Here is a 27891-nt window from a genome sequence, read left to right on the forward strand (position 1 = left end):
GGAGCCAGAAAGCCCCAATGATTAGCTTTTATTAAAGACATTTTCCAAGAGGCTGCCCATGTCCTGCCCTGCTCCTCAGAGCTGGAAAGTGATATACTCAAAGCTCACACAGAGTTTGAGAAGGTAAAGGTGGCTACGATCAATCTAAGACTGATCCTCAGCTGGGGGTGATTTTGCTCCCAGGGAGATAGTTGCCATGTCTGGAGAAGTTTTCGATCATCACAACTGGTATGAGGGTGTTCCACTGGCATCTAGTGGGTAGAGGCCATGGACGCTGCTAATGCACAGGACAGCTCCCCCAAACAGAGAATTATCTGACCCCGAATGCCAATAGTGCTGAGGTTGAGCGATCCTGGTCTAAAGAGACATTTCTGCTGGCAATAGAATGAGCTAGACCCTCAGACAGCCTCCCCTGGAATTCTGACTTCGCTTTTTCAACCCTGACTCTGCTCTTCGCAGACTACCAGTTTTGCTAATTAAGCTCTAGACAATACCTCTTTCCGCTCTTCAACCCTGTTACTGTCAGAATTCTCTTCTCCACTCCCCAGTTCCTTTGATTGCTCTGTTCTCAGAATTTACCTCTCAACATCCCTTCCCCAAATCCAAGTTACATTTCAAAATTCTTTTTCCAACTTCTGCCCACCTTTCTTCCTTTTGCACCCAGAATTTCCCCACTCTTTGAGCTTTCCAAGCCTCTGCTGTGAGCTCATCAACCCCAGAACAGGTCTTTCCTTGTTGCGAAATCCCAGAGCAAAGTGGCATCTCAGAAACCTTCCCAGCCTTGAACCAACAGCTCTGGAGCTGATCGTCCCCATAAAGCTGATGTTCCAGAGAGCTGCCTTGAGCTGCACTCCAAGTATGAGCAATGGAATTCCAGGCTGCAGGCTCTCTGTCCCCAGCTCTGACAGCTGCAGCCCCTGTTTCTGATACCCATGTCATCCTGTAGTAGTGAGACTGAGGCTTCCTGTGTCCTGGTTTGGCAGACAGACAAACTGACTGCCAGAGCAGTTGGACTCCCAGACGAGTTGTCTTTGGACCTGGGGTTTGGGTGCACAACTTGTCCCAGGTGACACTGAAAGTTTTGGTACTGAATGTTCAGGGATGGTAAGCTTGAAACGGACAAGTTTTTAAACGGAAAGTCCTGCTTCACAGGAATGCCCCTGGGATGGGGGCCCACCCCACCTGAAATGATCTAAGTGGGAGCACCTCGCTGAATGGAGCAGAGCTGAGCTGCTGCTTTCACTGGCCTTATTTCAGTTCAACGTGGTTTTCCCTGATGCAGCATAATTGTTTCTTGGGTTTAGGTTTAAAGTTTGCCTCAGGAACTCAGACTTGAAGGTTTCATACAATGTAGTTCAGTTCCATAGATGTCCTTGAAACATTGCAATATATGTCTTATTCTTTGTCAGGACAGAAGAGATTAGGCCATGCACCCTGCCCTGGGAGATCTCTAGGTCTAGTTAATGTGTGAAAAGGCAGACACAACACAGTGTAGCAAGCGCTATGACTGTGGCCAGGGGTGGGGAAGTCAGAGAAGGCTTCCTGAAGGAGGCAGTGCCTGAGAATGGAGACTTAAAAAACTGAGATTTGCCAGATAGAAAGGTAGATTTGGGGAAAATTTTTCCAGGTCAATGAAATAGGAAGAATATAGATACATTGAAAAGCCTTGGTAATACTTAAAAATTTAGATGGAATGGAGAGAAATGTAATTCCCTTTGATTGTTAAATGAAAGTACCTCTTTATGCTTATAATGTAGGCTTATAATTTTTCAAAATGCATCTATATCTATCTCCCACTTTTTAATTTTCAGAACTTCCATGGAAGGGAGAGACCAGGATTCCAATTTACATTTTGGGGAAGCTGGCCCCAAGGAGTTAAGCAATTTATGCAAATCACATATCCACTTAAGGTCTCTAGACTTCGAATTTGAGGCAAGCTGTTGAATACAGCAAGGATTGGGATCATCTAGGCTTTGGAACTAGATAGACTGTAGTAGTATCCTAGATTTTTTCTTTATATACCAATTCCACAGCTTTAAGCAAATTCCTGAGTCACAGTTTTCTCTTGTGTGAAATGGGGAAAATAATGCCTCCACGCAAGGGCTGTCGTGAGGATGAAATGAGACAGCTAATTTAAAGGATGTGGAAAGAGCTAGCACTCAGTGGGCCATCCAGAAACGGTCTTCACAAATTGGGGCTCCTCATTTAGAATATCAAAGAGTAAGTTTTATCAAAGAGTAAGTTTGCTGTTACACTGAAGGAGTTCCTACCATGTAGATCTCCCATTTGTGGCATTGCTTTCTTGTACTTCTAACAACTTGATTCTCAGTATGTTCAAATTAATTAAATAACCTTTCTTCAAGGATGAGAAAGCTGATGTGCTTTTGAGGGGATGCTAATTACAAGATATCTCCTTTAATAACATGAGATTAAAAAGACTTGGAAGTAAGAATTTTTTTTTTTTTTTTTTGAGATGGAGTCTCACTCTGTCACCCAGGCTGGAGTGCAGTGGCACGATCTCGGCTCACTGCAACCTCCGCCCCCCAGGTTCAAGCGATTCTCCTGCCTCAGCCTCCCAAGTAGCTGGGATTACAGGCACGCTGTAATTTTTGTACTTTTAGTAGAGACAGGGTTTCACCGTCTTGGCCAGGCTGGTCTTGAACTCCTGACCTCATGATCCACCTGCCTCGGCCTCCCAAAGTGCTGTCATTACAGGTGTGAGCCACCGCATCTGGCTGGAAGTAAGGTTTTTAAATGCACAAGATGATCACGGGATGACAAGCTGATCTAGGTTGGAGCCGTACACTTGTTTACTTGCATTCTTTTCCTGGCATTGTTTTTATGTATATTTAAACCAAGGACCATCTAAGCCACTTTAAATGACGACGAATTCCAGCTTTCTATCTTTTATTACAAGTAGCCGAGGAGAGTGGATCTATGCAGCTTGGTTGTACCTGCTTTCCTCCAACTCACTCATAGGGTTCACCTTCCTCCGCATCTTCCTGGCGTAGGCCTTGCCCACCAGTGTGGCTTCAATTTCAGTTTTGTTTATTTTATAGCATTCTCTTTTTCTTCATTATCTACATAGAGGGAACAGCTACAGTTTACTTGGATACGGTGGACCATAGGCAGCAGACACCTCTTCCTCACTGAATATGACAGGGGAACATTCTGATCATGGGCCCCATGTCTGCCCCCAGTGGCTCCCTCTGCTTAGTCATGGAAACAGCAGTATAGATGGAAAAGCACACAGGCTGCTCAGATGGTCCTGGGTTCAAATCTCAACTCTGCCTCTTATACTGTGACAATGACTGTGTTTCTAACTTTTGTTGAGTCTCCTTTGTCTCATCTCTAAGATGCAGATGAGAATACTTGCTTGTAGGATTGCTATGAGGATTGAACCCAGCAGGGTATGTAAAGCACCTAGAATACAGCCTATATACAGTTAAGTGTTCAATAAATGATATTTTCCCTACTACATCATTACTGTCTTAAAATTCAGCCAAATTGGTTTGAATCTTGCAGAGTCTATTATAAGAGCCTAGAAGCAGGGCCTAAAACCCAAAGTGATTCTATCCAGTATTATTTGTTAAGGCATTATTCTAGATAAGACTTCCAAGGATTCACCATATTAGTAAATTTACTCATCAGAGTCTACCATGAGCCTGCTGTGTGCCAGGCACCAAAGTCGTGTCTACAGCAGGACATACACAGTCTCTGCTTTCCTGGAGCTTATAAAGAATGAGTAGGTGTCCACTTTTCAAGTAGCATAGATAGGTCCTGGGTGGCTGGGGGCGGGTGGGGGCAGAGACTGTTACCACTGAGGAAGACAGACATTGTCTCCCCGAGGTGATGCCACCCAAAGCTCAGAAGAGCAGGCCCAAGGGGTCATTAGCAAGAGGAAGCTCCACCAGGGAGATGTTCATGATTCCAGTCAGGACAATAGTAATCCCAGGGTGGGGGCAACAAGCCATGACGAGGAGATTCTTATAAGTGGCTTATTTCTGGGAGGACCAGAAGGAAGAAGGACCACTTTCTGGTCCTCCCAGAAAAGCACCACTTACAAGTATTTCCTAAGGATAAAAAAGCAATAAAGGGGCAGTCCCCGTCTGGGGAAGTATAAACCCTTTGATCCAGCTCCATCATTGCTATAAGAATGCTCACAGGAAAGACCATAAAACATCTTAAATAAAAAGGTTTGTGGTGCAGGGAAAGAGCTTTTCTGTTAGGCCTTTCACCAGGAGCCCAAAAGCTCCTAAGATTAAAAAAAAAAAAAAAAAAAAAAAAAAAAAAAGTCTGGTAAATAGCTCAGTTCAGGCAATCCTTGGCTCCGCAATCTGATCTGGGAGGGGCTTTGGCACCCCATGGTTTTGTGCAATTCTTAGAGAAAGAGAAGCAAAGTCACTCTGGTCTATGATTGAGAAGAGAAAAATCATTGGGGTCCAAGTCAAGTTAGGATAGAAATGCAGCAGGAGACTAAAGGGTCCCATATGTTGTGGCGGGTACAACAGGATGAGAGTGGAACCCGAGAAGGTGCAACCAGGGACAACGCAACACAGTGGTTCACAGGAGTTCAATCAGACAGACGATGTCCTGAACCAAGGCCAGGACGGAATAATTGGCCACCTCTCCTGGTACCCACAGCACTGACAGCAATTCCTAACCAATGCACATGATTGCCACTACTATATCTTGCTTACATATTCCAAAGGAAATTAATAAGTTGTGTACACATTTAAATTTTTTTTTTTTTTTGTAATCCACTTTTTTTTTCAAGTCCTAAATGTCTTTTGAATTAGAAATTTTAGGTCGAACCAGCTATACCCAACTAATCACTCTAGGGCAGTGGTTCTCAACTGGTAGTTATTTTGCCTCCTCTGACTCCCCAGTCCAGAGGACATTTGAAAATGTCTGGAAACATTTTAAATTGTTGTGATTGGGGTGGGCAGCGTTACTGGCATCTGGTGGGTAGACGCCAGGGATGATGCTAATCATTCTACAATGCACAGGAGAGCCTCTTACAATAAGGGATTATTCAGCCCCAAATGTCAATATTGCCAAAGAGGAGAAGCCCTGCTCTAGGGCATGCCTATCCTTAACATTTGCAAGGTCCAGAACAAGCACACTAATGGAGGTCCTGGGCTCATGCTCACCCTCCTCTACCTCTACCCTTGGCTTCTTTCCACACTGAAATAAGCCTTGCACACACATGTGTGCACACCCTGTCTGCACATGTAACCTGTTCATGCCCCCCAAAAACTTAGGGGTACACAGATCAGGAGGACAGAACCAGGAAAGAACTGCACAGTCCCTAGATGCAGACTCCGAGGCCCTGAATATTTAGACCATGATCTAGGAAGGGGACTCAGTTTCATTGCCCTTTGCAAAGAGGTATAGCCAGATGAGAGCCAGAGTGGGGTCCTCTAAAGCTTGGGGCCCAAACCAAGGGGCTTTTGGTCAGAATCCTAAATCCTGGAGAAACATCTAAGCAGGTATGAACCATGAGTCTATGTCATGTCACATTGCTAGAGTAGGGTGGTGTGGGATGGGTAAGAATAAGACAACTGGAGTTAGGACTGAACATGACCATCAGAAGACCTGGAGTGTGTATTTGACCCCTGCCCCCTCTGTCAGCTGTGTGGACCCCAGAATGTAGGAGAAACCCAAGCTTCAGAGAAAGGGCACATAAGACAGCAGGGGCCTGGTAGACAGGAAATCCCAGGATGAGAAGAGCAGATGGGATGAAGAATTGTTAGTCACAGTTAACATGAAAACAGCCTAGGAAAATTCCAACAGTTTGCCAATCCTCCTTGCTTTGATTCCTATTACTTTGAAATAGAAACATTTCAAATCCTTTCTCTAATTTGACTGCACTGTTATGCTTTGGGAAATGAGCCTGTTAAAATAATGTGCCCAGATGCAGAAACTGGAGAATTCATGACTCATCCCTCCCTGTCATGTGACATTCCATGTAGGCATGTCCTGGCATTCTACCACCTGGATGTTTTTCAAATCATTCCCTCTTCTCCACCCACCCCATCACTGTCTTAGTCCAGGTGCTCATCTCTCACATGAACCATGGCAATGGTGTCCTAATTGGTCCCCTGATACCTACCTCCTCTATTCCATCTTCCACACGAGCTGCTGAAAAACCCTTCTCATAACACACTTCCAGACATGTCACTCCAGATTTCCAAACCCTTCAGTGGCTCCATCGTGCCCACAGATCACTGCCTAAACTCCTGACCCTTACTATGTCCTTACTCTTTGGTTTCTGCTCCAATCCCAAGGCTCAAGTTTTCATGCCAGACCAGCGAAAGGGAGAGTTTTCCAGGTTTATCTCCAAGAACACAAAGTCCTGAAATGTCTGTAATTTCCCCAACCATGACTCTGAAACCTTTGAGGCCCTGGGCATTCTGTACATTTCTAGCACAATGACAATTCTAGGGGAATGGCTAACATAGGCATTATTAGCATATCCCAGGGGGCTTGCGAAACATCATCGAGGACAAAGACTAGGAGACACAGAGATGCACTGCTCAGCTCCCCATTCCAGGAAGGATCTACCCACCTTCAAGGAGAGTGGTCAGCACACAGCCTGCATGATCAGCTCCTTCAGGGTCTGCCTCTGCTGCAGAGTACCCCCTGACCCAAGACATGCTTTCCTGTGAAGCTCTCACCTGGTGACTAAGTGAGTGGGGGTACAAAGGCCTGGCCTTTCTGGTCCAAAAGGATGCAACTCTAATAGCCACTACTTGCTCCAGAGCACCCCATAAGATTGGCAAAATTTTTTTGGGGCTGCATTACAATTTTATCTCTCCTTCTGCCCCCATTTGACTGGAACACCCAGCAGAGGATTAGATTCCATAGGAAGACCAAGTGAACACAGCATTTACCAAATCCATAAGGATTATGCCCCACTTCACTAAGTCCATCTGCAGGCTGGAGGTGATGGCAGAAGAGGCTGCTACAGAACTTGGCTTGCTGACTGCAATGGGGATGATTAGATCCTGAAACAATAGAGGAAGTGGGGCAAGACTGCCCAAAGCCAAGGAATTGCAATTATTGTAATGACCAGCAGGGACAGAGTGGCAGCTAAGGGACTATGACCCATAACAGACTGTGGAGTTCTGAGGGATCTAATAGATGGGCAGTCGATAAGGGCACTGCCCAGCTTATAGCAGCAGCAGAAATTGAGACTAGGTGACCAGTAGGCTGATAGAAGTTGCCCCAATAAAATGTCATAGCCCTTTGCTTAGTTTCTGGACCCAAGTCAAATTTCAGACTGAAAATTCATTGACTGAACAGGTGGCTAGGTCCCCAAAAGGAAGGACCTTACAACATTCTGGCAAGTGTACACACCCAAGAATCATCCAGTTCTTTCACAAAAGGATTTATAGACATTTACTGTGGTGGCTGTATAAAGGAAGGGGAAGGACCAGAGAGTTCCAGGATTGTTAGTCACAGCTGACATTGATACCCAGAGACCCAAAACACCATCAAGGCTCTGCTGTTAGAATGGGGAGAAAGGGGGTTATGAAATAAGAGGTTCTCTGAACCAGGTCCAGCTTACAGCAGGTCCACTGGATCCATAGACCCACACTGTGACCATTTCCCCAGTGCCCAAGTGTATGATTGGGATCGACACGCTTGGCAGTACATGTAGCAGCCCCATTGGGTCCTTGGCTTGTGGAGTGACAGCCAAATGGAAAGGCCATTTGTGGAAAGGCCAAATGGAATCCTCTGCAATTACCTCACTCCAGCTTAGACAGTAAATCGAAAATACTAATGCATCCCTGGAAAGATAGCAAAGATAACTGCTGCCCTCAGGGTTGTGAAGGAGGCAGAGGTGGTCCCTTTCATGTCTCCATGTAACTCAAGGGGATAGCCCCTGCAGAAAGCACTTGGCTCCTAGAGCAGACTAGAGACTACTGCAGGCTCAGCCCAGTTACAACCCTGACTGTAGCTGTCGTTTCTTTGTTAGAACATATGAAGACAGCTTCATGTATATGGTACGTGGTCATTTATTTGGCAAATGTGTTCTTTCTATCCCTCTCAGAAAAGAGGATCATAAATAGTTTGCATTAACATGGAATAGACAACAATATCCATTTACAATTTTGTCCCAGAGATATGTTAACTCTCCCAACCTGTCATGACATAATCGGAAGAGACCTGAACCATCTGGACATCCTATATAATATCACCCTGGTTCTCATTACATCAGTGGTGTTACATTGGGACAGATAAGGAAGAGGCGGCCAACCACACATACACTCCAGAGGACTAGAGATGAACAATACAAAGACACAGGGGCTGCCATGCTCTTACTATTTTTAGGGCCCAGTGGACAGAGGTATGCTGGGACATTTCCTCCAAAGTGAATGGATTATTGTAACTTGTACCTCCCATTGTGAAAACAGAAACCTGACACCTGATAGGTTTCTTTAGGTTCTATTCTGCAAATAAGTCAGGGGAGTGGACCCATGACCATGAGACGCCCTGGTTCTATGTACCTTGCCACCATGAAGTTGCCAGCTAATAGAGAACTGGAATGACCTGCTGAGCCCCGCTGAGTGCAATACTCTGCAAGGATAGTGTACTGTCCTCCAGAGTGTAATATATGCACAAATCAAATGTTATTATATGGAGCTGTGTCCTCAAGAGGACGAATACAGGAACCAACGTGTGAAAGCAGGAGTGGCCCCACTTACCACTGACTCCTAATGACACACTAGTGGACTCTGTACGTCCCACCCCTACAACTCTGGGCCCTGCAGGGCTAGAGGTCCTGGTTCCCAGAGGGTGCATGCTTTCTCGGGGAGACACCGTAGAAGTCCCATTGAATAATATAACGTGGTTGCTACCTGGGCACTTTCATTTCTTTGTTGAGAAACCAGTAGGCAAGAAGAACAGTCACCTTGTTGGCAGGGTTAGATGACCCTGATCATTAGGAGGTATTAAAAATGAGGCTGGTATTAAAAATGAGGGCATGAGGAGTGAGTGTGGAACCCAGGTGATCCACTGGGTCCCTCTTCATCATTATGATTGTACACATACAAGTGCAACAACTGCAGCTGGAGAGCATGTGACTAGGGAACGCAGACTCTTTGGGGATGAGGGTCTAGTTCCACCACCAGGAAAGCCACCAAGACCAGTAGCGAGGGTAAGTGAAGGTGAGGGGATTCTAGATTGTACAGTGGAGAAGGGAAGCTGCGTATCACTTGTGGCCTGGAGCCCAACTGCAGAGGCTGGGGCTGTATCTTATCCTGCTCACTTGCCTCTTCTAGGTTTCTGAGCAAGAGAGGCCACCAGAATCCTGGACAAGCCACTTCCTGAGTGAGTATGGAGCAGGGGTCCTGAGAAGCACAAGGAGTAGGCTGGTGGACATGGGGGTGCACTGCCCAGACCCCCTTCAAAAAAGGGCTGCCTGCCAATCGTAGGGAGAATGGTGGGCAGACAGCCTCCTGCCCCCAGCATCTTCAGGGTTTTCCCCAGCTGTGGAACGTGTCTTGTCTTTCCCAAAACAATCCACATCTGGGGACCAGGTGTGGTGAGAGTCAACAGGCCTGGCCATTTCTGCCCAGCAGGGCACAACTCTGATGGACCCCCTTCCACTCACAGCTCCCTTCTGGGTTGGCCAGGCATTGCTGAGCCTGCAGTGGGTTCAGTTTCTCCCTCTCCCCATCCAGGCTTCATATCCTTCCTTTCATAGGTGTTCTGCCTAATATGAGTTTGTACCTCAAATTTTGTTTCAGAGTTTGCCTCTACAGTACCCAACTTGTAACCAGATTTATACTGAAAATTGAGTGGGGAAGTTTAGCCTTGGGCCCTACCTTAGTCTGCTTGGGCTGCTATAACAAATATACCATGGACTGGATGGCTTAAACAGCACATGCTGATTTCTCACAGTTGTGGGGCAGGAAGTCTAAGACTAAGGCACCAACAGATTAGGTGTCTGATGAGGGTGTGCCTTCCTGGTCCATGGGTGGTGCCTTCTAGCCATGTCCTCACACGGTGAAAGGGGTAAGCTCTCTGGGTCCTCTTTTATAGGGGCACTACTCCCACTCATGAGGGTTCCCCCTCATGATGTAATCACTTACAGAAGGCCCCGCCTTCTAATACCATCACCTTGTAGGTTAAGATTTCAACAAATGAATTTTGTGGGGACACCTAGAGTCAGCCCATAACAGGCACTGTATGGCTGTACTGATAAGGGGAGCAGGCCTGAGGAAAGCCAATAAGAGACTTTTCCCCCATCTTCCCTCACCAAAACCAATACATGCTGAGACCGAGAAACATCAAAGGAGGAAATTAAATTTTGGGAGTTGGGGGGGTATTCACATTGGAGTATTAAGCAGGAGACCACACCCTCAGCAGGGCATGATGTCACTTCTTTTGCTTCCCATCAAAGTTCTGGAAATAATGTGTGGTAGTGGGGAATGGCTAAGGACGAGATGCCTGTGAACTTTCTGGAACTGGGCAGAGGAAGCAATCACAAACGTAAGATTGCCTCTGCCTCCTGCATCACCCTGGAGCTGGCTCTTCCGTTGCCCCTGCGTGGGCCCCTCACAGGCCACAGGAAAAAGCAGAAGCAGCCCCAACCTCTGCCCACTTTGGCCACCACCCCCTCTTTGAAGCAAATATTTGTGAAAAAAAAATGTTGTCTATTCTGGCCTTGAAGGGTGACTCAATCAATTCAACAGACCAAGAAATCAACTAATTTCACTCTTTTTGTTAGTTTTTTAAAACCCACTTAATAGCTATTGCTTGACTCTGATGGAGAAGCAGTCTAAAAGCTTCGTGCGTCTCTAGCGAAAATTGCCATAACTTTCTGAAAATAATTTATGAAAAATTGACTGTATCAGCTATGCATAAGCTTTCCTATGATTCTACATTTTCCCAAACTTGCACAAACATTCTTTCTTTATCTTCACAACTCTCTTACAGAAAGGGAGAAAATTATCCTTTAAAGATCTAGAAGCTCACAGGGCTTAAGTGACTTTTAAGATCAGGAAGCCAAGAACAATAGAGCACAACTAATTTCACCGTGGCCAGAGATGAGAAATGGAGAATGCCATAATCCCAGCTACCAGCCAGGTTCCCTAAGGATCTTCTTGTAAAGTTTGTTTCATTTTTATCTTGCCCACAAATGAAAAATTATCCACACAGCATAGTAATCTGAAAAGAGACACCGAAATAATAGAATATTTTAGTTGTATGCACGCTGACATTTGGTAACTGTTAATTAGCTAAAGCTATAAATAAATGAGATGTCATCAACGTGTCAGAATGTGAGAAGGATCATTCATACATGTGTACTCTTTAGCATTAAAAAAAAACATTATTGGCACCTCAGCCCATCACTACCTTTTAGCAGCTAAAATGAAGCTTGCCTGTGACCCTGCATAACCTGGGAGCTGGGACAGCCAGGATCCAGTTTGACACGTGGCTCATGGGAACAGAGAGGAGAGGGAGAGGCTGTTTGCTGAGCAGCTACTATATGCCAGGTGCTGGGCACCTTGCAGTGTGCATTATACACATTTTTGACAATCTTGACAATGACCCTGCCACCAAAATCCTGTGTTTCTCAAATTATAGAGCTGAACCTCAGAGAGGAAGGAGGTAGCTAAAGATCACTGTTGCCAGTTTCTCCTCCATAAACTCACCTTGAACTCCACTGATGGGCATATGTTTCTAAGACAGAGTTCTGTTCATCAAACCACTCATTTCATAGCACCATACTCCTCAATGAACACCTTCCGATTTTCCATGGCACTGGCCTGGCATTAATCTGCTATTCAGGGTCTTAGTGCTGATTTCCCGTAAACCTCCACTATTTCACGCCTACTCCAATTTTTGCATGCTTTTCCTCCCCACTGGGATGTCCTTTCCTCCTCATTTTTGCGTGGTCAAAGTGTTTACACCCTTCAAGGCCAAATTCAAAGACTACCCCCCTCCTTTACCTGTCCCAGTAGCATTTATCTATCCCACAGGTTTTTTTCTCCTTCAAGTGTTGGCCCCAGGGTTCCTTCCTTGGTGAGACCCCACCCTGACTCTCTCAGGAAAATTCAGATATTCCTTCCTCTGGGCTATCACACACTTCACCCCCAGATCCATTGTGGCACACCATGTAACCTGCCCAGATACAAATGGAAGCAAATGGCAACATGATAGTATCTTGCAATGGTGAGCCTTAACTCTTGCTTTCTTTTTCCACCAGTACCACAATCTTAATTATAAGTGTATGTTCAGGCAAGCCATCTGTTTACAACACCATTTGGGTAGTGTTTTACAGTCAGAACTTAATGAGAAAGACAACAAAATGTGTGAACATCCTACAAAAAAATAGGCATAGCATAGATATTAAAACAGAGGAACAAAGCTGCTAAGGATGGTCTGTTAGAGAGTGTGACCTGTAGCATTATGCTGCTATTCCCATGGTTTACAAACAGGGATCAGATGCTCAGTCTGACTTGGTTATGGTGGGAGCCCAGAGTCAGCTTAGCTGGAGACATCCCTAGACCAGGCCAGTCTGATTCTCTTGTGAGCCCCTCAGTGTTCGGCTCCCATGCGATCTCACCTGCACTCATGCTTCTGATTCTTGCCTTAGAACTCTGATTTTTTTTTCCAGTATTAAGACTTCTTCACCCAAATCCAGTTAGGTTTATTACTATTATAAATAAGCTTCACATTAAGGCATCTGCCATTACCTACGAAAAAGATTTGGATGCAAAACAAAGGAATATACACTGTACAACTTTTTTTCTTTCATTCTGATGTCATTACAGATATTATTGGTTTTAAATGTTAAGTTTTGTATGGCAGTATATAAATATCTTTAAACATATTTCCTGAATATGGTTCAAATGTTTCTCTATGATATTTTGATACCTTAAAGTATATATTTAAAGTATATACTTCAATAATGAGGAAACAGACAAAAGCAAATCAACATAGATGGCAAAGGACTAAATATGAGACATTACAACCTCTGAAAAAAAAATACTCGTGACTATGAGCAGATCTTGGTCAAGTCATTTAACTTCCCTGAGGCTCATTCTTCCCATGTGTAATATTTCAATAGCAGTTGCTCTGTCAAGCTGTTTCAGATCAAATGAGATGATGTAAAAACACGTGGCAAACTGTTAAGCAATGCAAAAAATAAATGGTATTATCATAGGCCAAAAGATCTCAAGTTTCTGATGGTCTCTCTAACATATAAAGTTATGGCCCGCTCCTTTTGCAATCCCTTGAGAACTCCCAGTTTTGATCAATTAGATTGTTATGGACAGAATGGAGCCAAAATTTATGCAAAGAGAAAATCCCTAAGTTTTAGCATCCAGAATTGTATATAGTTTGTTGTGAGTGGGAAACAACTGCTTGAAGGGGTATACAGAATACCAAATAATGAACTAGTATATTAAAAATCCAGTATTTCAGTAGTAAGACTTCTTTATCCAAAGACAGGTTTAACTCTAACTAGGCTTAGGCTACCTCTTGATACTTACTAAAAATAAATGGGGGCAGACTTCTCAAAAACCCTGGTTCCCGGCCTTTCCTCAGTCTCTTCTGGAGAGACTTCCATTCCCTCACCATTGGCTATCATGTAGCATAGTAACATTAAAAGGACTATCTCTTATAACAGCTCAAAAGAGTTTTAAAAGCATAAAGAAGCATATTTAAGCCTTAGTCTGTATTCATGCTTTGCTCCAAATGCAAACAGTATCTCACATCTTTCTTTATAAAGTCCTAAAACAGCTACATAATGCTGCAGCACGCATTCTCCGTGACCAGGCAACCTTTTGCAGCTGTTTTAATAGCCTGCTAAACCAATGAGAAGGCTGTTTCAGCCCCTTAGTAGGAAAAGTCATTTCTTGCTTACGGTCAGCACTAACATTGATTCCCAATTGCTCAGCCCAAGGCCTACCTATAGAACACCATTAACCATTCTTCAGACTAGAGTGGTCAGGACACTAAGGTTTAACCATTTCATATCCATGTTCTCTGGGTAACTATAGCAATCACTTTGTATTTCAGTCCATCTGTGTACATGTCTATCTCCCTCTAGAGATGGTAAGCTCTTAAGAACACACAATGAGGACTTTCCATCTTCATATTCTCAGCACCAGCACACAGCCTGGCACAGAATAGATGCTTACCGATTGTTGTGTAAATGAAGAGATTATTTGTATCCAACATACTTCATCAGATTTCATCTTTAGATCTCACTTCCAGCTCAGTACCTGCACAGGTAGACTAGAGAACTCAAACCTAAATGCCTGCTGGGACCAAGAAGGCGGCCTAAATGGAAGAAGACAACCTAGAGTTGTGGGATGCAGAGATCAGGAGATCACCCGCCCATCTAAAGAGAGCAGCTCCTTAGGGCCTCCTGATTACTGGCATGTAAGAACACAGGCCAATTGTGGTTAGACCCTCTGACTGTTCAAAAGAATCTAGAAAATGTGATTCTCGGCTGGGCGTGGTGGCTCATGCCTGTAATCTCAGCACTTTGGGAAGCCAAGGCAGGCGGATTACCTGAGGTCAGGCAGGAGTCAGAGACCAGCCTGGCCATCATGGTGAAACCCCGTCTCTACTAAAAATACAAAAGTAGGTGGGCCTGGTGGCGTGCGCCTGTAATCCCAGCTAATCAGGACGCTGAAGCTGGAGAATCATTTGAACCTGGGACGCGGAGGTTACAATGAGCTGAAATCACGCCATTGCACTCCAGCCTGGGTGACAAGAGTGAAACTCCATCTAAAAAAAAAAAAAGATAGACAGAAAATGGGATTCTCACTTGAAGTTTCCCTGCACAGGTCAAACAACACAGACCTGTAGCTTAAATCCTCTTACCGGTCTGCTCTGTGCATTGCTTCTACTAGATATTCAGTGACTGGTTAAGTAGCTAAGAGGTAAGTCAGGACCTACTCAGATAAGTTCCATTCTGGGGGAAAGTGTGACTTGACCCTGGGACCCCCATAACACATTGTCGCATTTCCAAAGAGTTAGACCTGATTTTAGAAACAGGGGTCCTAGGGGCTTCACATTCCTCTTTTTGTCTCATGGTCTACAAAGGGTTTCAAATTACTGCTCTACAGGCTCTAAGACCTGGGCTCCTGTTCCTTTTAAGACTAGCTTTGGCTTTACAAACTAGCAAGCTGTATTTTAAAGCTGGTCCCTGAAGTTAAGTGTATACTGCATTAGAACATATGTCTTATCGATTTGTGGAGCCTTCATTCCAGTGAATTATCTCTTGCCCATTATCAACCAACAGCCTTGTTTGTGCATTTGGCAAAAGCAAGGGGAAGAGGAGGATGTGGACTCACTCTTGGCAAGTAGCTGCCTTAAAGGACCCCACCCCGCACTCCCTTGCTCTGAGACATAAAATACCTTTTGTATTAAAGCACAGAGCAAACCTCTTCATCTTGAGACCATTCCCAAGGAATCAGAAGCCATTGATGTGTATCAGGACTTTAAATTGTTTTGTCAATGTGCATTAAATTGCAATTATCTGCATTAAATTCATTAGCCATTGTATGACCTAATTATCCCATGTTTGCAGAGATTTCAGAATTTACGAAGTTCCCTTCCTGAGCAACATAATTTTGTAGGAGCCACACCTCTGTCTCCATGCTCTTGCCAATGCTTCAAGGTGGCAGGCATGCTGAGTCACAGCAGGATAGTCTTTGAAGCCCATGGACACACTTGGCCTGGACAGGGGAGGTGATGATTAAGAAAAGAAAGCCTGTGGCCCAATAAACATCAAACGGTGGGTTGCACAATCCTGCTCTTGCCTACAGATTTGACCCAGGCTTCAGGCTCCTCCTTCCCTGGACTTCTGACTCAATGAAGCCCAGCTACTGCCCCAGTGGCCCCATGTGCTCTGAGGAACCCAGAGGTCCCAGTCTACCATCTGTGTTCTGTAACTATCTGAAGATGGGATGAGTCCTCTTAGAATTCCTAATCCCCCATTGTAACAGGAGGGGCTGTGCCCAATGATGGCACAGAATCACAGAATGTGTGGACCTCTAGAACCATGGGGAACACCTGGTCCAACTCATTTCTTTTCTACATGGAAAGACTGAGGGCCAGAGAATTTGAGTTTCTCACCCAGCTGGGAAGAGAGAGTGCTATGTCTCAAGTTGAGGCCCAGGACTCCAGGTTTGGTACTTGTCCTCCACCTTCTAGGTGCAACACTTGGAGATCTGTCTCTGGGTAATTGAGGAGGGCCCTTCCTGCAGTGAGATTGGGGCATATCTTCCAAATAAGGCTGGTTGGGAGAAGGAGGCTCCTTAGAGTCATTTGTTCCTTTGCTCCTCTATTCTACAGATGTCTATGCATGCCTGCTGCAGGTCAGGATGTGTGTTCCCAGTGGTCAGGAAAACAGAGCCCATACTCCCATGGAGTTTACAGATCAGTGGGAGAGACAATATTAAAATAGTTACATAAATGAACACACAATTATCCACTTGTGAAAGGAAGGGAGGAAGGAAGGAGAAGGAAGAAAGGGAACACAAAATGTTATGAGTATAATATAGAATAATGGGAATCAGGAATGACTCCATTGCACAGATGGGGCAAAAAATGTGATCTGAAGAAAGCTAGCAGCAACTAGACCTAGAGGGAGGGAAAGAAAACATCTACACAGAGGCACAGGGGTGGGGTTCATGCTCCGTGGATGCTCAGAGTGAGTGGATTTCCAGGATTGATGCCAACTGATGTGAGGAACAGTGTGAACAACTGAAATAACGTTTCACACTTTGCAAAGAAGCAAGACCAGATTCCACTTAAAGGAATTAGAATCTGAATTTACTAGGAGGCAGTGACAAAGAAGGAAAAGCATGTGATTTGGAATCAGAAAGATTTTGGTTTCATTTGTAGCTTCATCAATTACAAGCTGTTGACCTGAGCAAGCCACTTCAAAGTTCAATTTCCTTATTCATGACACTACAGTAAAAATACCACATAGGGTTGTTGTCAGGGATTAAACATTTTGTACAGCTCTTGGCACAGAGTAAGTGCTTGAATTCATTTTCTAGGGCTGCCATGGCAAAATATCACTTACTGGGTGGCTTAAGCAACAGAAATTTATTTTCTCCTGGTTCTGGAGGTTGGAAGGCCAAGATCAAGGTGACAGCAGGGTGGTCTCTGGTGAGCCTCTCTTCCTGGCTTAAAAGACAGTGCCCTTCTTGCTGTGGGTCTTTCTCAGTCCACACGCACTCCTGGCGTCTCTTCCTCTTCTTATATGGACAGAAGTCATGCTGGATTAGGGCCCACTCTTAGGACCTCACTGCACCTCTATTACATCTTTAAGGCCCTATCCCCAAATACAGTTACATTGAGGGTTAGGGATTCAGCCTGTGAATTTTAAGGCGACATGATCCAGTCGGTAACAGTGCTGAATAGAAGTCATCATTTCTTTCTTCATTTTTTCTCTACCAAATGTAAAAGCAATGATAGAAGAAAATAGAGTGATGCTTTTACAATACTTCACGAATTAGGATGTTCTCTGAGAGGGCTGTGGGTGCAGTTACTTCTTAGTGAGGTCTACAGTATTTCACTTTACAACCATCCACCCTTAAGTGATAAACCTCACAGGAACCCACTCTGTGGTGAACACTCTCAAAAATAAAGAGGAAAAGGAGAAACTGGAAATGGAAAAACACCTGGGGATGCCTATATGACCATCTGCTCACTTTAAAAAGTCATCAATGGCAAGAAGAATGTCAAGGATAAGGTAGTAATAGAACAGGAGAAAATAGAATTAACTGTTGAGAATTGATTTTATTAACTAAAGCTGTGGCTCAAAAACAAGCTACAAATAACCAGAACTAAAAAAGGATGGGAAAAGATAAAGTGGGATCAAAACTCAAATTGTATCAATGAAGAATGGGAGGGGAAAGAAGGAAGAAGGAAAAGTAGCAAAACCTCTAATATCTCTCAGCGGTTATGAAGGAGGGTTAAAAGTTGTCTTTGTCTGGAAAGTTTAAAAATGAGGATTATAGCTTTAAGAATGTTAGTGGAGTGTCTCATAAATTGATCATAAATATTTTTATTTTAAAATTAGAGAGTAACCTCTTAAAAATACGTCTTCAGGCCAGGTGCGGTGGCTCACACCTGTAATCCCAGCACTTTGGGAGGCCGAGGAGGGCAGATTACGAGGTCAGGAGATCAAGACCATCCTGGTCAACATGGTGAAACCCTGTCTCTAATAAAAATACAAAAATTAGCTGGGCGTGGTGGCGCATGCCTGTAGTCCCAGCTACTTAGGAGGTTGAGGCAGGAGAATCACTTGAACCCGGGAGGTGGAGGTTGAAGTGAGCCAAGATCACACCACTGCACTCCAGCCTGGGCGACAGAACATGACTCGGTCTCCAAAAAAAAAAAAAAAAAAAAAATCTTTAGACAGAAAACAAAGTATAACATAGTCATTTATTGAACTGTACATCAAAAATCAAAAGAGACGACAGAGGACAAGACATAAAATGAAGTGACAGCACGGTGGTTATGAAAACGGATGTAAGTGGCCTGTCTCAAGCTATGTAAAGATTATAATTTTTAAAAGTTAGTGTTTAGTTGTCCATAAGATCTGCTTCTGCTTCAGTGGCAGAAAGGTAATACAAGTTTAAAAATGAATTATTGGGCCCAAATATGCCAGCTGAATTCAAATCAAAGAACAGCAGGATTAATTCTGGACAGCACAGTGCTTAAAAGTAAAAACTTTACATAAGATTTGCAAGTGTATAAAGCAAAAACTGTAAAAATACATAAGAAATCAAACAAAAACATGCTTGGGTGTAAGAATATAATTTACCGTTATCAGGCTATTACAGACCCAACTATTTAGAAACTAAATGAGGACCTAGAAAAAAATGGATGACGCTATAAAAACAGTATATCTAATAGACTTATTTCAACTCTTGTAATGCAAAAATGTGGATTACTTTTTCTTTTAAAGTATATGTAGTCAGTCTGTAAGCAAAAAATGATCATATGCTAAATCATAAAGAAAACATTGATGAATACCTTATGGCAGAATTTTTACAGCTAATATTTTCAGATCAAAATGCAATGAGTTAAACATTCATAATATATGTTAAAAAGAAAAAAAACTCAAATATATAGAAACTAAAAATAACATCCTACACACTACTGTGTGTAAAACACAAGAGCAAGAGAGTGAGGCAATGAAAGTATGAAATGAGAATGAACTGAAAACAAATCCCATCAGGAGAAAATAGAAGAAATGAAATAATACCAGCAAAAAATGGAAACAAGAGAAATAATGGAAGGAGAAGGGGAAAAAAAGAAGAAGGCAGTGGAATGCAGGGACTACAAGCCCTATATCTTAGGTCAGGTGAACCTGGGTTTGCAGCTCCATTTCAACACACACAGCTCTGCAACTTTGGAACATTTAGTTCATTTCTCTGTGCCCTACTTTCTTATGTTTCCCATCTGTAAAATATAACAACTTTATATAAGATTGTTGTAAAAATTAAATGAAACTGAATGCCTGGTAAAGCTCACAGCACAGTGTCTGGTGAATAACGGATAAGGGCTCACTAAATCTTGAGAGGCAGAAGGTGGTCACGGCTGTTGTTGTAAGAGTAGTGGTAATAGTAGTGTTACTAAAAACTAGAACTTTGAGAGGAAAACAAAACAATAAAACAGACAAGCTCCTGGTCAACCTTTTAACAATATCTGAATCATAAAACAGACGATTAGAAAGGAGAATGAGAATCTAGCAACTAAGCGGAAAGGAAAAGTGTAAGGTATGTGGCAATATTACATATAGTTATATGATGAAGAATTTACAAATTTCAAGAATAGATATTCTTTACACATCTGTGTGTGTGTGCGCACATGTACATGTTTGTGTGGGTGTACGCATGAGGATCACATAGCACACATTCATATACCCCCAAAACAGGCAGAGCTAAAAGCAAAAAGAAAGCAAGGATATGTCATTGTAATTTCTCAGTGATCCTTATGGACTTGTTGATAAACCTATCCAAATATTTAGAATACTCATAATCTTTATCCAATACCACTAATTCTTAACCAATAAAGAAAAATTTAATGCATCCTATTAATTTCAAATTTCCACACTTGCTGAAGAGATCATAAGGTCCCCAAACAAATTTCATATTGATTAAAATCTACCTTAGAAAAAAAGTTTGAAATAAATTAGAAGAATATATCTGATAATATGTTTATGGGCTGAGGGTAGGGGATAATTTCTTAAAGATAACAAGCATAGATCATAATGAAAAATATTTTTAAATCTGACTACATCAAAATTAAAATCTTTAGTATGATAAAAAACAAAGTTAAATGAAAAGACTAGAAAATATACTTGTGATATCTGTAGGGACAAATAATTAATTTCCAAAATATCTAATAAATTTCAAGTCAATAAAGAAAAAAACACTTTGGGAGGCCAAGGCCGGCAGATAATCTGAGGTCAGGATTTCGAGACCAGCCAGGCCAACATGGCGAAACCCCCTCTCTACTAAAAATACAAAAATTAGCTGGGTGTGGTAGTGCATGCCTGTAATCCCAGCTACTTGGGAGGCTGAGGCAGGAGAATCTCTTGAACCAGACAGGCAGAGGTTGCAGTGAGCCAAGATCGCGCCACTGCACTCCAGCCAGGGCGACAGAGTGAGACTTCGTGTCAAAAAAAAAAAAAAAAAAAAAAAAGCAAAGACAATGACCAGGTGATTCTGAGATGAGAAAATTGGTGGTTCATAAACATGTGAAAAGATATTCAAGTTCACCAGTACTCAAGGAAAGGCAAATTAAACAAGGAGATAACATTTCACATCAAGCAGGTTGGCAAAAAATAAATTTTAATTGTCAATATTGGTCTTGCTGAAGCTGGGGGAAACGGGTACTCTCATCCTCTGCTGTCTGGTATTTAAATTTGAATAATAACTTTCAGAGCAAATTGACATTATCCAGGATCATTGAAAACATTCATGCTGTGACCCAGCCATTCATTTTAAGGTCTACACCTTGGATAATCTTGGGCACATATTCTGTAAAAAGACACACTCACTATGGGATCGTTTAAAACAGCAAAAAGAATGAACTGCATTTAAATAACAATAAAGAAATACATAAATAAAATGTAGTGATAAAAGTCCAATTGTTGAATGTTCCATGCAGCATATTACTTTCAATGGAAATGTTAGGAAACACAAAAGAATGTTATAAACCTTTCATAGATTCGTACGTATGTTTGTAAAACCATAAAAGATAGACTGGAAGATACTATAATCAATTCATGACAATGATTCCCTCTGGACACCTGAGACAAGAATGACACTGGGGATGTAAAATAAGGGGGACTTTTTTTTATTTAACTGTGATAAAATACACATAAATGTTACCATCTTAATCACTTCTACATGCACAGTTCAGTGGCATTTAGTACCTATACGTTGTTGTGCAACCACCATCCATCTCTAGAATGCTTTCATCCGGCAAAACTGAAACTCCGAACATATTAAGTGCTAACTTCCCATTTCACTCTCCCTCACTCCCCGGCAACCTTCATTCTTTCCGTCTCTGTGAATTTGACCAGTCTGGGTAGCTTATATGAGTGAAATTATAAATATTTATTTTTTTGTGACTGGCTTACTTCACTTAGCATAATGTTTTCAAGGTTCATCCATGTTGTAGCATGTGTCAGAATTTGCTTCCTTTTTAAGGCTAAATAATATTCCATGGCATCGATATGCCACATTTCATTTATCCATTCATCTGTCAGTGGACACCTGGGGTTGCTTCCACCTTTTGGCTCCTGTGAGTAATGCTGCCATAAGCATGATGTGCAAATATCTTTTGAGCCCCTGCTTTTAGTTCTTCTGGGTATATATCAAGCAGTAGAATTAAGGGGAGCTTATTTTTTATCTTGAAATTTTCATATATTTTAGGAAAAATAAAACAAGCCTTGAAGGAAATATACCAAGATGTTGACAACTTTCCAATTCTAGGCGTTGTACTACTTTTTTGCAGTTTTCTTCACTTTGTAGATTTCTCAAAATAAACAAATTATAATAAAAAAGAAACTTTTTTAAAAGAAATCACATAACCAGAAAGACTAGAAACTAAACCAGTCACTCTTATTTATATAAAAAAATCTTAAACTACAAACTAAAGAAAATCCATAATAAATAAAAGAATGTTCTACAGACCCAACGAGGCTTATCCTGTGAATGAGAGAATGAAGCCTTAGTAGGGAGAAATCTATTAGAAGTCACTATCAGACCAAGGAAGAAAAGTCTTGTGGTCGTTTTAATAGATGTGAAAATCTTATTTGCTCCAGTTAATTTGATCAATTCTAATAAAATATGCTTTGGAACATGGATAAATGCATGTTCTTTAGAAGCGGCTAAATGCATGGTCTTTGGAGCCAGATGCCTGGATTCGTGTCCTCTTTCTGTTATTGACTTGGGCAGTTACCAACCTCCTTGTGCCCCATGACCCCTCTGTAGCATGGAAATAATGGTTTCATGTGAGGATTATATGAAGTCACGTATGTAGAAAGAGCCTAGAACAGTGTCTGGCACACAATACCACACAGTAGACACCAATATCAGTGTTTGTGCTGCTGGCATTGTTACAATAAAAATAATATCTTTAGCTCAATATCCTCAGGATTATGCTCAAAGGTGACACTGTACCAAAAAATTTCCACTTCTTCAGGAACAAAGACTGCTGTCTACCACCATTTTTATTACAGAGTCTTGAAACAACATAAGAAAGAAAAGACAGTTAACAGTGATATAGATTAATTAGAAAGAGACAAAGTGCCATTATATGCTGATGCTGTGACTGTATATCTACAAAAGCAGGGTTTTTGTTTTTGTTTTTGTTTTTTAAATGCCCATGCACGTTTTATTAACAAAAACTAACAGTGCCAAGTTAAACAAGTCAAACAATTAAAGTCTCTTTATATTCCATAAAATATTACAGAAAAGTTTGTGATTCAATAAAAAGACTATCATTTTAGAAGAGGCAGCTAATAGCAACTGTGCAGTTAATGGGTTTTGTGAATAAATTTTAAAAGAGACTATGGCCTGTCCTTAAATTCCTTTTTCTTTTTATAAAAAAAGAACTATTAAAAATTATTGGCAAATTTTGAGTTAAAAATTGTTAAAACATTCTCTATATTTAATTTCAATTTTATAATAGATTACAGGAAGATGCTTATGAAACAAATACATTTGTTTCAGTACATGTCTTTAAGTGATAGAATTATAAGTACGTAAACAACTACATAATAAAAGGTTTCCAAACACTGCCTGTAAGAAATCAGGCAAATTTTACCACAAGCAATAAACCATTCCAAGCCTTCCAGATAGTCTCCATAGCCACACCAGCACGGCAATAAGCTTTAACCAAACAAAAACAAACCAAAACACTTTGCAATTTGTTGCTGCAAAATAGAGAGAGAAAAGAGTGTATAAACTTGATGGAATCACAACAGCCAATATAATTTAAGGGACAATAAAGTCAATAAGGTTGATGGTGTTTATTGTTTAGAAAGGCGAATTCTGCTGTTTGCTTGGGGCTGTTTAGAAAGTTGAATTCTGTTCACTCTGATGGTAGTTTCTTTTGCTGTGCAGAAGCTCTTTAGTTTAATTAGATCCCATTTGTCAATTTTGACTTTTGTTGTCATTGCTTTTGGTGTTTTAGACATGAAGTCCTTGCCTGTGCCTATGTCCTGAATGGTATTCCCTAGGTTTTCTTCTAGGGTTTTTATGGTTTTAGGTCTAACATTTAAGTCTTTAATCCATCTTGAATTAATTTTTGTATAAGATGTAAGGAAGGGATCCAGTTTCAGCTTTCTACATATGGCTAGCCAGTTTTCCCAGCACCATTTATTAAATAGGGAATCCTTTCCCCATTGCTTGATTTTGTCACGTTTGTCAAAGATCAGATGTTTGTAGATGTGTGGCATTATTTCTGAGGGCTCTGTTCAGTTCCATTGGTTTTGTTCAGTCTCTGTTTTGTTTTGGTACCAGTACCATGCTGTTTCTGGTTGCTGTAGCCTTGTAGTATAGTTTGAAGTCAGGTAGCATGATGCCTCCAGCTTTGTTCTTTTGGTTTAGGATTGACTTGGCAATGCAGGCTCTTTTTTGGTTCCATATGAACTTTAACAAATTTACAAGAAAAAAGCAAACAACCCCATCAAAAAGAGGGTGAAGGATATGAACAGACACTTCTCAAAAGAAGACACTTATGCAGCCAAAAGACACATGAAAAAATGCTCATCATCACTGGCCATCAGAGAAATGCAAATCAAAACCACAATGAGATACCATCTCACACCAGTTAGAATGGCAATCATTAAAAAGTCAGGAAACAACAGGTGCTGGAGAGGATGTGGAGAAATAGGAATACTTTTACACTGTTGGTGGGACTGTAAACTAGTTCAACCTTTGTGGAAGTCAGTGTGGCGATTCCTCAGGGATCTAGAACTAGAAATGCCATTTGACCCAGCCATCCCATTACTGGGTATATACCCAAAGGATTATAAATCATGCTGCTATAAAGACACATGCATGCGTATGTTTGTTGCGGCACTACTCACAATAGCAAAGACTTGGAACCAACCCAAATGTCCATCAATGATAGACTGGATTAAGAAAATGTGGCACATATATACCATGGAATACTATGCAGCCATAAAAAAGGATGAGTTCATGTCCTTTGTAGCGACATGGATGAAGCTGGAAACCATCATTCTCAGCAAACTATTGCAAGGACAAAAAACCAAACACCCCATGTTCTCACTCATAGGTGGGAATTGAACAATGAGAACACTTGGACCCAAGAAGTGGAACGTCACACACCGGGGCCTGTCGTGGGGTGGGGGGAGTGTGGAGGGATAGCATTAGGAGATATACCTAATGTAAATGACGAGTTAATGGGTGCAGCACACCAACATGGTACATGTATACATATGTAAAACATATGTAACAAACCTGCACGTTGTACACATGTATCCCAGAACTTAAAGTATAATACTAATAATAAAAAAAAAAAAAAGTCGAATTCTGCTGTTTGCTTGGGGCTGTTTAGAAAGTTGAATTCTGCTGTTTGCTTGGACACCATACCACTGAACAAACTCCGCAGAGTCTCGCCATCTGCCAGCCGGGGTGCCGTCCAAACTCACCGCAAATAAAAGGCATCAGGGGCTCACCATCCACAACAGGAGGGCGTTTCATTTTCATGGATGTGGATGAAACACAATTCCTTCGGCAAACTCAGCAAAAACTGTTTAGGGGCAAAAATGAACTCTGCACTTAAAGAAAAATAGAAAATGAAAACACAAAATCCTAAAAAGTAAATAAACACTCTGCATCTGCACACTGGTATCAAAACACACATCCACAGCACATCCTAATCCTACGGGAAACAATCCTTGCTTATCAGAGGTGCATATCTAAATTCAATAGCTTACCAGTGTCTTCTTGGGAGTAGGCCAAAAGGAAACAGAAAACCCACATTTAAAAAAAAAAAAATCTTTTCCCTAAACGTTTTCCTGAAGCTGAATTTGAAGTGGGGAGGACGTCAGTCGTCCTCCTCATTCTCGTTGAAGTCATTATCCTCCTCGTCGTCCTCCCTGACGTAATACACCGGGGTCTCCACCCTGGAGCTGCTGTACTGAGACCCATTAGAACTTGTGGCCAGTATCCCATCTGCACCATTGGTCAGGTCACTGGCAGAGAACCTCGTGCCGTTAGACGTGGAACCTGCCGTCGCGATGAACACGCCTCCAACAGTTCCCTGAGCCATTTCTGTCACGTACGGCTCCAGAGTCTTTGGGACCAGACTTCTGGCCATTTTAAAGTCTTCAGCAGAGCAGCTCCTGGACTCCAGCCCGTAGGGCATGCCCATCCGCTTCAGCACTTCTATGTCATCGTGGATTTCAAATGTGTTGTCAAAATTAAATAGATACTCGAATTTGTCGTTGGAGATGCTGCAGTCGATGACCGTCTGCTTGCTGGTGTTGATGATGATGAAGGGCAGGTGGATGACCGAGTTGGCTGGCGGCGGCTGGCTGGCCTACTGCTCCGCGTGCCGGTTTCTCTGCACCAGGTTCTTGAAGGTAATTTGCTGTAGAATAAGTTTTGAAGTTGAGACTGTTTCTGTTTTATTCTTTCAAGTCTCCTCTGTCTTTCCACCTCTAAGTTCTGACATTCCTAAGCCGAGTTGGTGGGCAGACCAATCCACTTGACCTCCTTTTTCTCCTTGGAGATGATGTTCACGGCCATCAGCACGTTTAAGGCATCGTAGACGCGCCGTCTTATGTTCTTCTGGTCATAAGCTGACTCGTTTGGTAAGATGTGGTTGTCGGCAGCCCTGAACTCCGCGACCAGCTCGTCTGCCGCTTCGTTGTAGGAAGCGGTCCCTTTCCTCTGCACCTTCTCGCAGACCTTCATGGAGAAATGCCGCAGGCCCTTGCCATTCTTCTCTCCTTTTCTGTTGCGCTTCCCGGCAGACCAAGGTGAGGAGTCGGAAGGCTGGTTCTGAGCGGCAAAGTGAGTGCTGGGGGTGTGTGGGCTTCCTACCCCCAAGGCGTTTGACGCTGCCCGTCTCTGAGGCGCACCAATTACCACTTGCTGGGCAATGTTGACATTGGACTGTTCAAAGGTTTTTGCCAAGAGCTGCTCCCCGAGCGGGTTGACAGTGGAGGAGTGAACGGCCACGAGGGACACCACGCCTTTTCCGGGACTAAGATTCTGGTCTATGAAGATCTTGAGTTCTCCGTTGGCTTCAATTAGACCGGCATCTTTTGCCATGTTACCAGATCTGGGAAATCAATGCTACAAATGTTCACCTTCCCAGAGAAGAAAAATGATTTTTCTGGCTGCCCGGTCCGGCCGCGCGGGCGGGGGCACGGAGAGGGCGCGGTGCAGGGCGCGGGGTGGCGCGGAGAGGGCGCAGTGTAGGGCGCGGTGTAGGGCGCGATATAGAGCGCGGGGTGGGGCGGGGAGACGCGGGCGGGGGCCCGGCCGGGTGGTCCCGGCCATGTCGGGGTCCCTGCCCTGGGCCGAGCAGCGCCAAAAGCAGGTTTCAACTGAAAACCTCCGGAATTAATTTTTTAAGTGTAGTAAATTAACCAGATAGAAGATATACATATAAATAAAATAATAATTTTCTTGCACATTACTAAAATATAAAGAAATCTCATCTCAATTATAGCAAAATGTACAAGTTATTATACTAAACATATATTTCATGTGAGTGGCTTTATAAAAAAAGCATCAAACTTTGGAACAAATTACAAGAAATTTGAATAACAGTAAAATATAATTAATTCCTAGATGGTGCTATTCATGTTATTGTGGGATATGATGAGGTTTCTCCTCAAATAATCTGATCAATCTTTTATTCTTTAATTCATAGTACCCCCTCCCTTTTTCTCCGTTTTCTCCTTTTTTCCTTTTTGCCTTTGTTAGATGCCCAGGCATGCCACAGTACCAGGCAGTATCAGTACCAGCTCACACCCTTTCCTTATTTGGAAAGAGAACTAACTTTCTAGCTCATTACAGACACCTCTTCCCCTTCCTCTCCACTTTCTTTTACGTGCCCACCTTACCTAAAAAATACCAAATGTTTAGCCAACCAGGATTAGTTTAGATTGTACAACCCGACCCCGGCCAATGGGGAAAGTGTACAGGGGCAGGACTTGTGTCAGGAATAAAGGCTCTCGTGTCCCTTTGTTCAGGTGTGCTTTCATGGTGACTGGCCAAGGAGGCACCCCTCTGTGCAGAAATAAAAGTGCTTTGCTAAGAATCCTTTGTTCGAGTGTTCAATTTCCTTAGGATTTTGAGCGTTATTCCTAACATCATATTATAAACATATTGGTTTACC

At 42.5% G+C, this 27891-nt stretch overlaps 1 long non-coding RNA gene and 1 pseudogene across 3 annotated transcripts in view; both read right to left on the reverse strand.

The window, feature by feature from the left end:
• LOC129014186 (uncharacterized) overlaps positions 1 to 27891 on the reverse strand; it is a 167511-nt gene that overhangs the window by 63799 nt on the left and 75821 nt on the right. The window lies entirely within an intron of this gene.
• Positions 25585 to 26936, reverse strand: LOC129014185 (transcription factor Dp-1-like; annotated as a pseudogene).

This window comes from Pongo pygmaeus, chromosome 16 (genome assembly GCF_028885625.2).
Source record: "Pongo pygmaeus isolate AG05252 chromosome 16, NHGRI_mPonPyg2-v2.0_pri, whole genome shotgun sequence".
In the NCBI taxonomy this organism is placed as follows: domain Eukaryota; kingdom Metazoa; phylum Chordata; class Mammalia; order Primates; family Hominidae; genus Pongo; species Pongo pygmaeus.